Below are 19,807 nucleotides of genomic sequence, written 5' to 3'. Positions count from 1 at the left end.
TTATGTAACTATATACCTTTATCAAGTTATAATTAACCCTCGTGTGACGCCGCAGAGATATCTATTTACACCACTTGCTTAAAGGACCTTTATTTATACAAGACACAAATACATTGAATAAATAAATATTTTGCTACACCCTCTTTCCTCCAAAATCAAACCCGAGATTTCTGTATCTGTGTCATGATTATTTGTCAATCTAATAGGCAAATAGGTGATCAGCCTCCTGTGCCTGACACACACCGTAAATTTTTTGGGTCTAAGGCAAGCCATGTTTTTTACCGTTCGAGTAAACGTTAAAAGCGCACAGAGTAAATTAAGCGTCACGTTGTTTGTCCGCTATGGACTCCTAATCTACTTAAGCGATTTTAATCAAATTTGCACACCGTATGCAGTTTGATCTAAGTAACAAGATACCATAGTTTAGATGAAACCCTGGATGGTTAAGATACACAAATCAGCACGGCAGATAGTGCAGCAATCGTATGGTACTTTCATACTTTGTTTAATATCCTAATCGCTTGAAATATTATGCAGGACTGTCGGGTGCTCAACTGGTTATATAAGTTCGAGTATAACTGATTATACTTTGGTTTTATTACCATCTAGAACGGCTGAATGAGAATCAGTTAACAAGTAGTCAAGGAAGCCGTGGATGTTGAAATCAGGTTGGACTAGATCTAGGACGTACTAGATAAGGGAAAATGTTAAAACACCCATCAACGAGCCTGCATGGTGAATGTCAAGTGGAGATCTGTGGAGTGGTGAAAGTTCGGTAATAAACGTGATGAAGAAAAAGGTGTCAGAATAGGTATTTCTAAATAAAATCGGTGTCATGCTTCAGGCACAGAATGCACTAAGATATGCAATCAAAGAATTGGATTGACTACCCCAGGAGAGCACGCGAGCTCGCATTGGAGAACCCCTATCTAGGCGTCCGTCATCGAGTAGTTCTGCATCCGTATTCTTGGGAAATAAACAACTCTAAAAAGTACGTGCGACAAAGTACACAAGTAAGAAGTTTAACTTCAAAAATCAAAATCCGAAATAGGATTGTGGCGCCCCTGAATCTAATTTATTTACGCTCTTAAAACAAATATTTATGGACGCTAATGTCAGGAAAGTTAAGAATCCGCATCTCTATCTGCAACTTGTGCAACTACCTCACAATCGGGACTTTTCGTATAGAAGAAGTGAGATATTAATTATATACTTTTGGAAGGAAGTGGAGAACATTGGGATAGCCAATTGCAGGAGGCCTTTACTCCATAATAGGTCATTAGAAAAAAAAAGTATGTTATTTTTGTAAATGTTTGAAGGAATAAATGAGGCTCAGTTATTATTATTATTATAGACTTCAGAACATTTTAATATTCTAATCCCTAATTGTCAGGATCATAAACGATATATCAAAATTAATATAATTTATCGCAATAAACTTGATTACGCGTTGAAATCCAATTATCGCGTTTCTATGCATAACTCGTAGAGTGAATTTCAAATATGAATTTTGCTTTATGAAATAGTTTAGCTGTGGAATAACATATTTATATATCGTTTGGGAATATTATATATATTTACGCTAGTATATACTTTATTGAAGTTTACCACATCATACTAATCAAATCAAAATTCGTTTATTCAGTCTCGCTGCGTCTTAGGGCATGCTCATGAATGTCAAAAACGTTTACAAAATTCTCGCAAAACTACGCCATCCGTTCGCAAAACTACCAGGAGGCCTTGTTCTGAGAAGAACGGGCAAGAAACTCAGCAAGTTTTACATTATACTACAGCTATTGTATATGTTACAAGCTTCTCTAAAACATATATTTATATGACAATGTAGTAAACATAAATATTAGATACAAATAATAAAAATAGTGGCTTTAAATGTAATAGGAGACGGGCAGGCTCACCTGATGTGAAGTGATACCGCCGCCCATGGATACTCACATTACGAGAGGGCTCGCAAGTGCGTTGCGGGCCTTTTAAGCAGAAAAACCTAATAACCAGGAAAACAGTGGATTGAGTGGTATGAGAATGGCCCTTAACTTAAAGCCAGTACCGAATATATCCAGCTCCTGATAAGTACGTAGAATTTAACAGAGAGGTGCCTATTATATAGAGTATATTTTACTAATATGAAGGTCGAAATATTTGTATTTTTATAACAAAATACTCATTTTCACTTATTTTTTTATTTGCTGATTTCTTAAAAAAAGACTATGCTCAATTTATTTCAAAAATATTTTAAACTTGCATAAAAAAACTTCAGGAAGAGTAATTCTTGAATTATTGAATTCCTCTTCTTGAATTAATTTGTTATGTCTGCCCCATTTTCCATGTATGTGGAAAATATACCAACTCTAATGAATTCAATTAAAGTTATAGCTTAAAATTGCTCACTTAAACAATTAAAGGTATTATTCTCATGGTATAAACGGTGACGCAAAATCTATAGTTATAGCACAGTCTCTATACGCCAAATTAATCGTCACGCTTGTTCAATATTTAGAAAAAAAAACACTTAGCAACGAATAAATACATTTCCCAGTAATACCACATAATTAAACACTTGGTACTTTTCTTCTTAAACTGAAGAACTAACACTGGCCACTGAGTTTCAAGTAATAGCGAAGTAGTGTTCCAAGTTTAAAAACTTCACAGTTCAAAGTTTAAAGCACTCACAGACTACGAGCATAGAGAATAAACGTACGCGCGCGTCGCGGCACAGACAGGAACTAAGCAGTAACCACGATCCTACAGGACTTAGAGATCGATACAGTGTACATTTATTTTTAAAGTGGACGCGAAAGATTATAATAAGACGGTAATTAATCTATCATCGGTTGTTTACAATAACGGAAATAAGATAACATTTTTATTATGTTTTTCCGGTAGTAGTAATAGATTATAGAAGAATAAATAATTACGATGTTAAGTGAAATTACTTTAATATGGAGCGAATTATACAAGAAAAACATAGAGAATTTAACAGTTTATTTTTAATTTTTAATTTGTAGGTCGGTGCCGCATTTGGTGTATTAAATACTTTTAAGAGAATGCGTTCGATTTCAGATAAAAAAGACGGTCGTAAAATCAACCAGAACAGAATAAAGCATTGAAATATCTCCTAAGAACATTATTAAATACCAGTGTTTATGAAACTAGCTTTGTTATTTAATTTGCCGCGCTCATTATGTTTTCATTATACCACTGGATATAAATTTAGGTCGCGTACAACACTTTATAATAAACAAAATTCAATGAATGAACTTGCACTCGGATGAAGGTGAGGCAACATAGTGAATAGCAATGGGGGACAGATGGCCTTTTAGAATTTCAAATCAGGGCCCAGGTGTCTTAGTATTATGTAAAATCCTTTCGAACGGAACACGGAACTGAAAGCATAAATACAATATGGTATGGAATTAGGCAAATATATATTGTTTTCATACTTTACAATGGCTAAAACGTTACATCGAAAATACGAATTATATTTTATCGTATTTATGTATATAGTCTCTTTCTGTTAAACTGTGTTTACATAAAAAGCAGATAAAACTATTGTTAGTACAGACTGATATAGTTTGTATATCCAAAGTGCTGAACTGAAGTTAGTCAAGCTTGTATTGATTCGATTTTTGACAAAAGAAATGTTGCAGTTTGTAAAGGAAAACCTCCCTACAAAGGAACATGAATCATTCTCAAGCAGCGTTAAAGAGAACTCATAAACACTCAATCTGTATTTATTATTGATATATTTTACGGCATATGATAACTACTGTAAGCACGAAAAAGTGTTGAAGTGGCATGAAAATTCGAAATTTAAATATGACTCAAATATCACTTTTAAAATAACATTGCATTATCTATTATCTCATCGGATCTATTTATATTATAGTTATTATTAGTAAAAATATGCTAGACTTTAATATTACTTTATCGTCAAACTTATAAGAACAAGTGAGTACAAGGATTTTATACGGTCACTAAACAGACACACAAATCACGAGCGAAAAGAATGAAAAGGAAAATTATTGTTTGTGTGGCGACGCGAGGGTGATCGCAATAAAGCAACTCTGATAGTTTATAATCCATTCACTATTATGTAAATAACAATACAATTTATTTCTTGGCGCACTAATGACCGTTTAGGCGTAAGTCATGATACGTTACGATGATACTACAAGTTGAGGATAGTACTTATTAAGAGGCTGATGAGAGACTGAGAGAATTACCCATCCATAGAAAAAACCCTTCCTTTTAGTTCTGTGGTCGTCATACTTTGCTATTTAACTGCATTGCTATGGAAATAGAGGCTACACATATAGAATTTAGGGTTTTTCTTTGGTAATTAAATATGAACTTTACATTTCTTAGGAAGATGATTATGTTTTACAACTTTTCAGACGTGACTTGCATGCAAAGAGTTTTAAACAGCAAGTGACCAGCAAGTTTCAGATTACTCTAGGCAAAGTATTTAAATATTTAAAAAATCCAAAATATTTTCATTTATAAATGTTTTAGTAAAAAGTATCATACTTTTTGTAAGAACCTTTAAAATTATATTTTCTATTTCCACTTATTTTATTATTCTTAAGTATATTAATGTATAGATAATATGAATGAAAATCGAAACCTAGATGCAAAATTGTTGAAAAAAAATTTGTTAATCTAAAGCAAACTTTTTTAAAGCAAACAGTGTTGATAAAAGCCGTTTAGGAGGAGTTTAGAAACACACGCACAGAAGACACTATGTATAGATTAAACTCAATGTGAATAAAACTTGCTAACCGGTCAGTTACGTGCAACATTTGTCACAATTCTAAAAGAATTAGCATTAAAAATATATTATGTCAAGAATGATTTGCACAAAGACGTTCGAACTTACCAAAACTAACTTGGAGTATGAAATAACATGCTTGATACTTACAAGATTTATGTGTCTTTTACAAGTTTCTGCATAACAAGTAGCAATAACATTGTTTAATGTAAGTTGTTCAATAAAAACATATGTCCTTCCGACGGCAAGAAATCATTGTATCACATACATAAAAATACAAATATTTTATTAATAGATACATTATAACCATTTTTTTCATTTGAATAAATTTTTTAAAAAACATGTTTTTTAATTGTTTGAAATTAATTGTAATATTGTGAAATTAGAATTTAATTAATTGGGCTTGATATAAAAAAGTTATACAAATAAGCTTTTTAGAACTGAACGATATAACAACATAATGTGATATATTATCAATACAAATAATATAAAAATCTTATGATGTATTATGACAATGTATGTTACTTTTAAATATACATAAGTATGTAAAATTTTAAAAACGTTTTAACACAAAGTTGCACGCCATTATGTGTGGCAGAATATGGCGATGAAAATGAAAAATGTTGAAAAATGAAAGAAATTGAAAGATGATGATGATTGAAAGATGAAAATTTTTTTTACCACATTGCAAATAAATTATTAATATTATTAAATATGAAACATATGCTAACCTGGAAATCTGTAACTTGTATAGGCATGCTAGAAGCTCTCTAGCATGCCTATACAAGTTACTTACAAGTTACTCTAGTCTCTATATATACTTTGAAAGGAATTTCCTAAACATTAGCTTCAGATACCTACTACAGATTAAAAAAAAAAAAACCGCATACGTTCTACTACCCGACATGGCGTTAAAACCTTAAATGTTTTAAAATATTTTAAAAACAAATACAATTATTATTTATTTTTAAGTAATATTGCAGTTACAAATATGCTAACATAAAACAACGCTAAGACAATATATAAAGCTAAACAGATCATCGATAAACAAAATATAAAAAACAGAAAACATAAGTCAATTAACAATAGAAAACATTTAACAAATGACAATTTAATACTTAAAAAAACTAAATTGTTAATACTACTCTATCTAATAAAGTCGAAGAGAACTCTCGCTCAACGTACTGAGACAATGATTATAAAATAATAAATTTATACCATCCAAAAAGGGAGGCGTTACAATACGCAAATGGTTGTACATAAATCGCAATATACGTCCTCTAAATTTGAATACCTTTACAATTGAGGAGCCTTATAATTTACGATAAAGAGTTTCTCAAAGTTGGCAAGGCGTTTTACGTAGAAATAATGTTTTCGTATTATAGACTAAACATGAAGTATCTAAAATGATAAAAATGTCATGCTATTGTTAAAACGGACAAAATATATTCCCTTTTTTATGAATCTATAAATACAGATAACTGTGACCTGACTTCAAGTTTAATATTGTCTAGGGGCTACGCGACTATATGTACTAAGAGACATGTATATCGTGTCATATTACTTATATAAAAACTAATAAATTAACGTTCGATAAATTTTTACAGAATAGGGAGCAAACGTCATCGCAGCCCATAGACACGCATATTAATATGTTTTTTTTTAATTTTTAGACTTTTTGTTTGTTTTATTATTAATACATAAAACACTTAATTTTCATCTACCCTTCACGATCAACCATTTGTTATTTGTTAGTTAAGAACCTACAACTTGAACCTAAGCCTAGAAATCTAAAAAGTTTTAATTCCAGAATGTTGGTATGCACTAAAAAATTAAAATTGGTATTGCTATAAAATTCTGCGATATAACCATTGAAGATGCTATCAATTTCGCGTTGGAAGTGATCCAGAATAAATTGAATCGTTCCATCATTACATTGTAGAAATGCTAAGAAATATTTTATTAATTCAGTCTTTGTGAACATAACCGACGCTGATATCAAATCGAATATTGGAGATATAAAGTTGAAGATTAAAGTTCTATTTCTCTTTTCTACATAACTACATACAGGCATTAGACACTTATATTGCTAGAGGGCTCGCAAGTGCGCTGCCGTACTTTTCAGCTGTATGCTGAGCGTGTGCGTGGTACGCCGTTTAATTCTTTATTCTTTATTAGACACAATATACAAGAAAGTTTCGATAATGTAGAGTGCACTAATAGTGGGAATCCTAGTGTGGGGGCCCCACACTAGGATTCCCTGTGTTGTGGGCAGCCAGTCTCTTCCTTTTCACATCTAAACAGTATTGCTTAATTAATTCTACATTACACACTTAAATCTATACTATTTTTGTACAAAATAAATGTCTGTTTATTCTGCACTTTCATATTAGGGGTAGGGAAATGGAGTATGGGCTTTGGGTATCACTCTCCTTACGAAACGCATGACGATATTAACAGACGCTAGTAAAATGAGGATTTTGTTAATTCATACTCGTAACGAATACTAGTCGAGATAATCTTACGCAAAAACTACTTTTTAATTCAATTAATTTTTAAAGAGTTTAAACCATAAGTTTTGACAACAATTATAATTAACAGTATTTTTATGACATCTTCTTCCCCTTTTTATATGGCTGATATGTACGGTACGACTTTCTTCGCAAATAATTATTAATAATGCAGTCCTAAAAAAGATTTTGATTTTGCAATGTTGGTAACACAATTGAATGTACTTTATTTTATTTTTGAAGTTGTATGTAGAATATAGTATACGTATATATTACAAGCTATCTTTTCTAAAATACATGACAGTTATGGTAAACATATATGTATGTTACAAAAAAATAAAAATATTATTAATTAATAATAAACAATGTTTTTTTTAATTGATCAAAACAAAAAATGCCTTTGAACTTATCTAATCAGTCTCTAGCGGATAAACAAGATTCGTCTGTGTATAAGGGACAAACGGGTAGGAGGCTTACCTGATGCTAAGTGACACCGCCCATGGACACTCTCAATCCCAGAGGGCTCGCAAGTACGTGCCCTTTAAAAGGCCTAAAATATTGACCAGTTAAAGGACCCTAGGTTCGCAAATACTTCAGTAGGCAGCTGATCCAACATAGTGGTGGTGCGCTGCAAAAACCGCCTTTAAAACGCTCATTTGTGGAACGGCCGACGTCGAGGTGATACGAATGGAATTTCGTATTACCGCGACGTTCGATGAAATCAGCTGCAGGTTTTTTTTTTATTTTTTTTATAATAATAAGGGGCAAACGAGCCTGGGGGACGCCCAAGAAGGGCAGTCATCGCAGCCCATAGACCATTACATTTAGTGGTGCGTTGACGGCCTTTAACAGGAGGATTAAGGTGTTGGATGTTATTATGTCTTCTTTATGTCATGGTCTCTTTACCCAATAAAAATATTAATATTGATTAAAATGGTTTCGGGTGTATGGTTACATTAGGGACATTAAACTAAGGGTAAGTAACCCTATTTCCTAATACACATTAGGGCCTGTTTATTTTTATTAAATTAATTAATAACAAACCTTATGCAACTAAAGTTAAATGCCATTATTGCATGTGTCGTTCGTGTCAACAGTTGTCCAAATATGGAAACATGTGTGACATTATTTTTGTGCTGACTAATCAAAAGCTTAATTTTTTGAATATACATATATATTTTTATGTATGTGTAGTTAGCATCGTGATTACTCTTAAGAAGAGCTGTTAGTTTTGATATAACTGTAATACGATTACTTATATGTTGTTATTTTTTGCACTTTACACGTTACGTACCGTAACAGAACAGTAAATAAATAAAATTTGGCAATTTGGCAATAGTCTGTAATCATAGACAATAGTTCTAAGTTTATATGTTGAAAGGACAACTACGTCAGAAAATTATCCATAGATTTGGTATAGTATGTGTAGACAACGCAAATAATATTTGATCGATATTCAAACTTCCTAATTTCAACACGCTGTTCAACAACCTATTCGTATTTACATTTGTGATTTGAGGCGCATGCGTACTGCACAGTAGACTTTGCAAATAATTAAATGGCAGACACAGAAAATCATAAAACGAATTGTAGTAACGAAAGCTATATAAGGTATTTTCTTAATCCGTTGAATAGAGCCTGGGAATGAAGTTCTTGAAGAAATTTTAATCGAATACCACGACGGCGTGAGTCTACGCAGACAATACTTAGGAGTATTAATTAAGCTTATACAAAGGCTTTATACTTTAAGTATTTACTGAGTTCCATTAATAAGTATTTTCAAAAGTCCCGGAGGCTACAAATAGACGTACGCTTTCCTCATCAACGCGTAAGCCAAAAGTTTCTTGATAATTCAATTAATAATGTTATAAGCATCCAATAAAGAATTACTAAAACCTGTATGGACTTATGGTTGCCAGGTGTGAGGCTAGTTAGTACATCCAAATGATTCAAAGATTCCAAAACAAAGCTACATTCGCAATGACGACCTCCATCGGGACCCTAATGTAGATGTCATCTCAATCATCAAAAAGACTGCTGGAACTCACAAAGGCAACACATGAAATCGAGGCTATTCAACTTCTTAAAGTTGTAAGAAGATTGAAAAGAATAAAACCATTGGTATACGTAAATTAGTATGAATGCACGTTAGCCTTAAATGCTAAATAGTGGAATAAAAGTATACAAAAATAGAGTGTTTATTTAGTAACTTAAGTTTTAAATTACTCATTAGAGGCTGTTCAAGTATTGTTGAGTATTATTTTAATATACACTTTATTGTTAAAAAAATATAGAAATTATCATAACGTGAAAAACAGGTCAAACGTTTTCCAGACAACTCAAACTCAAAATATCTTTATTCATATAGGTAAACAAGTACACTTGATGAACGTCAAAAAAAGAACAAATTTCTTATAAATTAAATTTAATAAATTTTTAGATCTCGAATTGTGTATCTGTAATCTGTATGTCATAATTTTGCATTTAACATACGTCTGGATTCCCTTAGACTGGTCTCCTATCTTGAAACAAAGGGAGCGACATAATGCATCGTTATTAGGGCCAAACGACGCTTGACCCAATCACAATTGATCTTGTAATTGCGTCACGCACTGATTACTGACGACATTATCCATGCATTTCAATTGACAATTAAATAAAGAGTATTTAAAATCCCGATAAGAAGTAACATACGTTTTCATATAACCGCAATAAATTAGAAGACTTTCCTTGCAACTGAGCAAGCTATGGGCATAAAAGTAACGGAGACGAATTTAAAGGAAATAATGTTCAACATTAAATTAAGAGATATCTTTTCGGGATTTGCTGTAAAGAAATAGGTAGTAGTGTTTTATCATCCGAGTTCCAATACCATCCGACGACTACATAGTCGGGGAATTCTCTAGAAAATATTTATTAAAAAATACTCCTTATAGCAGGCTCAGGCAAATCCGATTTTACACTGCGTACACACTATTGAAGTCTAAGTTACGTTAAGTGCTACGGATATTAAAGGAATTAAGTCAAATTTGGTTTCATTAGGGACAGAAAACGGTATTTAAATAATAAAAAAATTTCAAAAGGTGTCAAAATAGCGTTCATGATCTTGTTCAACTCCACCTACATCTTTCAAGCACTGCATTTAGCCAAATTATATCTAACGACGCAATTGGCAGACGCCATTTTATTAATATTTTACAAACAGATATTTTCAACGAAACACTTCTAATTTTTTCAGCTAATCTAACAATGGTTGTACATTTTTATAAGTAGATTATGTCTTGGGACTTAATTAATAATAATATAACTAAAATAGTTTATGATAACTTAAATGATCCTTATTCTGGGGATTGATTTGCTCCAGTTCAAACAATTTGTATGACTCAAAACTTCGCGATTCAAAAGAGTGGCGGAGAGTTTCTTGCCAGTTCTTATTGCTCGCTATACAACCTTTACTTGCGAACTGGTAGTGAATGTAAATTTTGAATCAATTTAACATCTTTTCTGTTGACGTTTATAAGTGTACTTTGTTACCTATATTAATAAAGTTATTTTGAGTTTGAGACTAAAACTAACCAATGTAAGTAATGATTAACTTTAACACGTCTTGAAGCATTAGGCATTAGCATATTAATTTCAAAATGAGTCATCAATTCACTCCCTCACGCATTACATGCAGACAGGGAGATGACTAACCAATAACCATTTAATTTTAACTCTGTCTATATCAGTTCGATAAACAATAATTGTTTTTATTACTGATTAAGCTCGCGTGAAAATCTGATACTTATTATGTATGTCGTAGCTAGATAAAAATAATAATTAAATTGTTGGCAATAAAAAATGATCAATTCTACGATTTGACCACAATAAGCAGTATTGGTTGATTAAATCTCGTCACTATATTTTTTATTTGACCGTTATGTAAAAAAATATTTTTCATTTAATCTCTTACTAATATATTTATTTATTTAGTGACAATAATAAAATGAAGTCAGTTTAAAATACAAATAATTGATATTTTTAATATTTAACTAACCATTTTTTGTATAGGTAATGTTTTATTATATTATTTAGATTTTTACATTTCTCGACTAGATTTATTTTTCGCTACTATCCGTTGGTTTTATTGGATATTCTTCACCCAGCTCAATAGCAGAGATTCTGGTGTGAGTCGACTTGCAAAGGTTGGCAAGTATGATCCCAAGGCCCAATACGAGACATCATATACAATCTTGGACCGTTTTTAATAGCGAACCTGGAATGTCATATTTGCATATATACCTTATCGGTTATACGATTCACTCAATGCTCCTATGTATATATTCTTATCATTTAATTACTAAAATTAATGAAATATAATAATAATAATCTTTCTACTTTTGGTAAACTAGTTCCTTATGCTTTAATTAGGTATAAGTTTAAAAGTATTTATTGTTTGTTTTACGTACATTTTTGTTCCATACTTGTATGTAATTTGTATGCTCTAATAGATCTAAAGAAAGAAAGAATTTTAAAAGTGACACGCAAAAATCGTTTAAATTTATCACACATGTTTACTAAAGTGATATCAAAGTTTTAAAAGCTCTCAAAAATGGTAAAGAGTACTTAGCAGTTTGTAAAGTTTAAGTACTATACTCAAAAACGCTTAGAACTTTTTGTGGAAGGGGTGACAATATTATATTGTCTCTGATATTATATTTTTAAATGGGAAATTTTTTATTCATATACATTCTAGGTTCGTGTATCTTTCAATAAATTCTATTTTTGAAACTTAGACCAAAATTCACAAAGTGAATTTATAATTACATATTATATATATGTATAATACCACTGTACGCGTAAATCTTAAAACTAATACGAAACATAAGTAATTTTAGAGTTCTATGTAAAATCAAAGAAATAGAATAAATTGTAATCGATATCTCACAGTCAAAACAGACCTAAAGAAAATAACTCCTCATTATTTAAAACTGGTTAACATAATAATTGACCGTGACAGGTGACGAATATAGATAAGTGTGAACACTAAGGAAATGGGACATCCTGTAACAATTTTAAACGTGATTTCCTTACAAAATTTATGTTTCGTCTCACAAACTATTATTATTTGTGTGTTTTTTTTATAGAACAGGTGGTTAACGAACAGGTGGATCAGTGACATTCTCAAGGCCAGAGGGCTCCCTAGTGCGTTGTCGGCCTTTTAAAAATTGTTACATTAAAATCTAATTTTTAATAATATGTTAAATTGTATTAAAAATCATTATTATAATGATTCACATTTTTCCGATATAAAGAATAAAACAAAATTAAAATTGAACAATGTGGGCAAAAAGTTTCTTCAGGATTTCCGTTTTATCTAGCTCAAACAAAACGTTCTATAATCTCTGGACTCGGTTGAGCAATTAATCCGCCGACTGATCGGCACTGTGGAGTTATTGAGTGCAATAACCCTAGTCTATTTTATAGTATGGATTCACGCAGAGATATTAAAAACGGTTATCTGTTTCATTGATAATATTTCTATGTATTCCAGTATGTACTTAATTCGCTTGTAGACGTCGTCGGTTTTTGCGCCTACGGCATGTTATGTTAATTGTACCACTGAGCCAATGCTGATTTATTTCGGTGTACGTAAATATCTCTTAAAAGTTCAAGTGCTTATAGGAAATAAATAAAACAAAATCAATTTAAAATACGTCTAAAACAAAAATAGTATAATAAAAATTTATTTAATGGTTCACGCAATTATTAAAATAAATAAACGCAAATAAATAAATTAAAAATATTAGGTTTGATTTTTAACGTATAACCTTTTCTTTTATTTTATTTGTACTTCATTTCTTACAACTCTTACGTTACGATACGTGAAATTAGGCGCGAAACATACCACGCATGCGTACGCGAAACAGCTGTCGACGCCATATTGCCTGTACACGAGGTTACATTAACCATTTTACCATCAAATTCAACTAATATGAAGTTTTATATTCATTAATATTTATCATACCTATTTGGGGTTCATAGCTTAACTTTTATACATAGTTTTTTTTTTGTAAAATTAGAATAAAATTTTACTCATAGTAGGTATATAAAACCTTTAATAAAAACAAAAGAGCATTCGTTAATTAAGAATTAAAATATCTTTCTGGAAAAACAATAGTGCCAGTATTAGCATCAAATTAATTAGAATAGTCATAGAAAGCGGTTTTTCTATGCGTGATGATAGACATATTATGTACGTTACTCACTGGCTGCTACGTGTTCGCTGGGTCGATTTTCTTCACAGGATGCCCGTTCCTCTCAGCATACTCCGCACTCAATGTATGAGCCTTCAGGATTTTTGGTTTCGACATATCACAAAGCTTCCTTAAAGCAACTCGAAAATTCCTTGCTCAAAGATATGAACACTACTATATTAATCGATTCCTTCGACACTGTAAAACTATTAAAGCGATTCGTTGCGAATTAGAATTGTATGAGACGGATTATTTGGATGTATTATGGTTAAATGCGATATTTCTATTATTTTGTTATGTACACGTTCGGAGTGAAGTTGTGAAAACGGAAGCGTGGTGGAGCGGTGTGAAGTTTGCTAGAACGCATGCGTGAAGGGTTGCTGTATTGCCAGACTTAGATAAAAAAAACGTTTTCTGTTTTATTCTTGGGTTGATAGGGGATAAAATTGCACAAATTTAACTAAATTGATAAACCACATGGGGATAGTATGAAGGGGTTATTAAGCTATTGTATTCTTCTGCATTATACGCTATAAAATTGTCCGCGATTTACGAATACTTAAATTAAATGAATAACCGAGACAATAATATTCAATTGCGTATTATCTATTCGTTTTAGCTAGTTTACGAAACTTTATCACGAACATAGCCATAGATCAAAACAGTTACATTGAATAAAAAGTATTAAATCTACATTGAAACAACAACAGAGCTGGTGCGGCTTATGAAGCGACTGAAAAAGCTAAAGCACGCAAATGCAGAGGTCTAGGCTCTGAAGATGATTTTGTCCCATTCGGTGTCGAGACACTTGGTTCTTGGGGTTCCAGCACTATAAGACTTTTTAAGAAAATAGCTTAAAGGCTAGTCGACATCACAGGAGACCGAAGAGCTGGCAGCTAACTGGACTGAAGAATTAGTCTAGCTATTCAAAGGGGGAACGCTGCCAGATATCTTCAGTATCTTCCTTGCCTAAATTGCTCTGGCTGGCTCCATTTAAAAATACATTTTATTTTTTATATCTAAAGGTTACCTAATGTATTTTTGGTATTAATTAAGTGATTTAAATAGTTACATATATAAGCTCATATATACCAAGTTAATTAAATGTAAGGTGGGCTGAAAGGTTCGTGGGAAAATTCTTTTTTAATAGAGTTTGATTATTGACTCTATTAATATATTCAATATAGCCTTCGAGAGCGATACAAAAGTTATATCGGTCATACAAATTTTCGATAACATTTTTATAGTACAATCTTCAGCCCCAATAGGCTTAGGCTAGTTTCGGTGATTACTGTGTTATTTGATTGATGATATGATTTTTAAACCATAATATTATTGCGTATTGTTTGCGAGTGTCTTATGAAACGTCGTACGCAACAAAGGCATTTGTAATCCCTGAAAAACAAAAAGCTTTCTAATATTACATTGAATTCAAAGGTTGAAAGGGAAAAAGACTAGTAAAACAATCAAGACTAAACTTCAATAAAAATAAACCCCTTGAAGGATTGGAGAGAGTTGGAAAACACTAGACATGTTTCAAATGGGGAGTGAGTCATAGTGGTGCATAGAGAAAAATCGATCGACGCCATTCGGGATTGCCGCTGCATTGTGTAAGCAACAGTAGCGTCCGCAAAACAATTAATAAAATTCAGTTCAATAATTTATTTTTGTCAACGAATTACATTCACTTAGTGAAAAAATTTAAGGACTGTATCGTGTCGTCAATTTTTTAGAAAACAATCTATAAGAAATCCTGAGCTCTGCAAATATTAAAATATAAACCATGTACGAATGGGCATCAGATTTCTGTATCTGTTTCATGATAATTTGTTAATCTAAGTAGGTGTTCAGCCTTCTGTGCCTGACACAGCCCGTAGACTTTCTGGGTCTAAGGCAGATTGCTCACGATGTTTTCCCTCACCTTTCGAGCGAATGTTAAATGGGCTGACTGTTCCTGAAGTACCGGATTCGAATCCGAGTTTTTAAATAATTTTAGTTTTAGCTAATGTAGGTTTTTAGAACCATTTAAAAATTGTCTAAGCTTAACTTGGTAGCATCCACATTTATCTTACATCAGACGGATTAAAGAGATACATAAAATCCTTTACTTTAGTATTTTATAAGTTGTTTAAAAAGTATAAAGTATAATTGCCTACTATAAATTTCTTTTCACACAGATTCGCAGCACTGTATTCAAACCTGCAATAAATGTGTTATCGGAAATAATTTCTCACTGTTATGATTAGATATTATACATGAAGTATCTGTTAATAATAATAATAGTTTAATGAATGCTATGTCTGCATCTTAAACGTGGGCCATCAGATTTGTAATTGTATTTTCTTTTGTATGTTTCTAGATGTAAGATTTTGTTGGCAGATCTTTTCAGATAAATAAATCTCTGCTTTCACATACGCTTTCATATACACGTTGACGTCATACAATAAATAAATTGGCACGAGACTAGGGTGTTCTTTCAACCTTGAAACCAAGAAGATTCAGTAACACCAGCAAATGTCTGCCAAATAAAATTTATGTTATATTATGTAATATTATGTTTAAGAATGCAGAACTCGGAATAAAGAAATAGGTTTTAAAATGTTAACAAATGTTTTTTTTTACTTTTCTATTTATTTATTTTGAATTATTATTATTATTATACAGGTTATGATAATTGATTGTATATTCCACAATCTGAAAACATAAATAATTGGGAGGATGCCGGGTTAGCTTTGACTTTCATCCAATTGTAGTTTTTTTTCTCAATAATAAGATTTTAGTACATTAATGTTTATAAATAGCTAAGCAACTTACTTTAAGATGTACAAGACAATGGGAAACATTCTAAGAAAAATAAATGCGAACTCTGCAGTTTTAATGGATATTAAATTTGAATAGATGAAAGAACGGATCTGGGAATATAATCTTTTATATTACACATTTACATGGAAGAATTGTTTTTTGTTTAATTTCATCTGACAATATTAACTCGGCACATTGCATATAAAAATATATACAAGCTTTTCATGTAACAAGCACTTATAGATTATTTTTCTTTAAAAAAAGGGTGGTCATTTAAAAACCCACAGAAACCATGTCTTCAAAGTGTGATTTAGATGGTTTTAAAGGACTATTAAACGGACAGTCGATTCTAGTATTTTCTACTAAATATGAATTACTAAATAATAAAAATAAAACTATTTTGCTTACCCTACATTTCAACCCCTGGTAATCCCCGAGAGTCTCCCCATTGCTCAATCACAACGTTTAGCAAATGTGCCATAACCCATAACCACTGTTTGGATTTAGGTGAATTTTAAGATAATTTTTGTTCTGAATAATAAGGTCGAAATCAAAGCAATTATTTAAGAGTGTGCTATAGGTATATTTAAATAATGCTAAGCCTATATTGACGTATTATAATTTGGTTTTAAACGTATATTAATTCAGTCACCTTGACCACGCATGCTATGCTGTAAAGCTAGCGAAACGTCGGATAAATTTAAAATTATGTTTAAATAATTATAAGTTTACAATAATACATAACTTCAATCCGTAAAAAAAGTGTTTTACTTTAAATGTGTAAAAGTTATTTTAATAAAAGGCATTACTACGTATATTAATTATCAATCTAACTGGCGACCCAAAAAGTATCTTGGCCTTCGAAATGAGAATCTTCCAGCGCTCCTTGTCCAGTGCCATCTCCTGCTAATTAGCTTTTAACTGATCATCAAGTTCCAGTTATATAAAAGCGACAAAAGAATAAATGTTACCGCAAAACAAATTATATTTTAAAAGTTAATTAGAACGTGACAAACAATGGTTTTAGAATTATTTTCTCATTTTTTAGTTTAAAACATATATCGTAATTTTATTTTCAACTGAAAATTAATAAATCGATTTAGAATTATTATAGTTAAAAGGTACTCGATTACAGACCACACAAGGTTGACGGTGGCAGTGGGATGTAAGGAAGCTTCATTGGCTTAGTGCTTATACTTCACAAACACTTTTGCACTCTTTTGGACCTGAATCACTTCGCATTGCCATCAGCCTTCGCTAAGGAGTGCCCGTATGTACTTCCTAAAATTAGCCCCGCAGCTTTGAAGTGGTGGTGAATGTTGCCATAGCCAAAAGGGTGCAGGAGTTTTTTTGCCACGCCGCTTTCAACGACATCATATGCCACTCTCTTGCTTACAATGTTCCAGCCATTATGAAACCAACAAACATCGCTAGATACGCTAGCAAGCGGCCGGATCGTTGTGATCTCTGTGAGTTTGGGACGGGCTTTGGTATGGGATGCTACTTGTATGGACTCGCACCGTCCTACCTCCCTTGAACAAACACAAAGGCTGTAACGGCCGCAGAGCAAATAATAACAGTCTTTCTCTAACTTTAATTTTGTTCTCATTGGAGTAGACAGTCTGAGGGCGTTGTGTTTAAATGCAAAGGCGCTAATTAAAGATTTAAGATGGCGCCTGTTAGATTTTAGAGTACCTTTCACACTCACACCAATAATTATCGCAATAAAGCGAAGAAGTGCTTAATATTAATATTTAATTATTTTTATTACTACATAGGTAGGTAGGTACGTATAAATCCATAACATCGGAATATACATATATATCGAAAGGATACCTAACAGTCTTTAATAAAAAAGCGGTTTCAATACGTATTTATTACAAATAGCTGTGAAAATTCACGCTGAAATTATAACTTGAAAAGCGTAATTAATGAACTATTTAGCGCTGGCTTGCACTTATATGCCCTCGGGTGTTGCGAATTCTAAAGCCTTTGAAGGGAAATGGTAGGCTTATTCCGATATAAAGTAACCATGCTCTTTGACGATTGCTACTTCAACTACACTCATAGGAGATAATTTTGGTCAAATTTTATACAGTTAACGTTTAAAAACAAAATCAGAAACTGTTGTGTTGAACAGTTGATGAACACAACTTAAGATAATAAAAGCAATCTAATGTTGAAATATTAGTTTAGGTAAATATATACTTAAATATACCAAATATGTCTTTGGAAATTATAAAAATTTTAAACCAATTTTAGTGGTAATATGACAATACTGTTTTTAAACAGACGATAAATTCGTAATTTTTTATATACTACGTTAACTCTTGAACCTTAAATTGTATTTATTTTATTTATTTATTTATTAACACTTCGTTAAATTACAATATAAAATTGAACATAATTAAATGAAAAGGAGGGCAACTGGCGGCCATATCGCTTTTGAGCGATTTCTTCCAGGCAATCACTTGTATGTAAACTAATGGAACTAAGTAACGAATTATATTATATTTCAGACATACAATGTACGATCTAAACTTTGAGAAACTGTTTGTGGTAGTACAGAAGGAAAAAGATCACGTGGCTTGGCCGATTAAATGTTATAAGAGTGGAATAGGACAGAAACCGGTGGAAACTGTTCATCTGCTCCAGATATTTCCTTGACTACTACGCTCAGATAAAAGCTCCCAACAGAAAAGAGAAACTAACCATCTATAGACCCTCATCAAATTTAAAATGATTGGTCATAATTTTTTATATATTTTTTTTTATAAGAAGAAAGACGTGTTAGTTTCACCACTCATAACTCAAGATCGGCTGGACCGATGTTAGTTATCTCTTTTTTGGTAGATTCTTCTCTACTCCGAATAGAAGAATAAGTAATTAAATATCGGATAAGATATCGAGTTACAATAAATAAGTATATTAATTTTGCGAATGCAAACTATTGTGGTGCCATCTGTTGACAAAACTGCGCAACATTTTATATCGAATTTAAGTCAGTTCAAGAAATTCCGATCTTGGGGTGAATGAGGAGTTGCAGTTGTTTGATCTTGATCGAAGACATGTGCTACCACATCAACAAATGTTGTATAGTATATCTGAAAGTGCTTTACAATGCAGTTTCACAATATTGGCACTAGAGTGAACGGGCCTAATGTGTTAAAATGTCATTCTTCTTTCGCAACGGCAGGCAATAAAACATTTCTGTATTTGTAAAAAAAGTTGTATTAACGAAATCACCTTAATCAAATCCTTAATTAAAGTTAACACGTTATTATTACACTGTTAGGCGAAGCGGAGTTCGCCGTAGTATTTTATAATAAAATTAATTTCACGATTTTGCGATCGCGTTTTTTACTTTAAATTACGTAATAAGACGTCGGGAAACCATCTGCGGTTGATGAATACTGAATAAAAACTTTTTGTTAGTCAACTAAAAAGTTTTTATAGCGACGAACAATACA

The 19,807-nt window shown here is 31.8% G+C and overlaps 1 protein-coding gene across 10 annotated transcripts in view; it reads right to left on the bottom strand.

Annotated features, from left to right (window-relative positions):
• Nucleotides 1-19,807, bottom strand: part of LOC110992953 (uncharacterized protein CG43867) — a 240,978-nt gene that overhangs the window by 29,776 nt on the left and 191,395 nt on the right. Inside the window, exon 1 of one of the 10 annotated variants that reach the window (XM_045628543.1) lies at nucleotides 13,548-13,866. The exons of the other annotated variants lie outside the window; for them this stretch is intronic. The gene's annotated coding sequence lies outside the window, so the exon portion shown is untranslated. Of the gene's footprint in view, nucleotides 1-13,547; nucleotides 13,867-19,807 lie in introns of those variants that run through there. 10 annotated transcript variants of the gene reach the window in all.

Source organism: Pieris rapae, chromosome 6, assembly GCF_905147795.1.
Source record: "Pieris rapae chromosome 6, ilPieRapa1.1, whole genome shotgun sequence".
NCBI classification, from domain to species: Eukaryota; Metazoa; Arthropoda; class Insecta; order Lepidoptera; family Pieridae; genus Pieris; species Pieris rapae.
The sequence above is the reverse complement of the archived record's forward strand: the minus strand, read 5'-3'. Positions and strand labels throughout refer to the sequence as shown.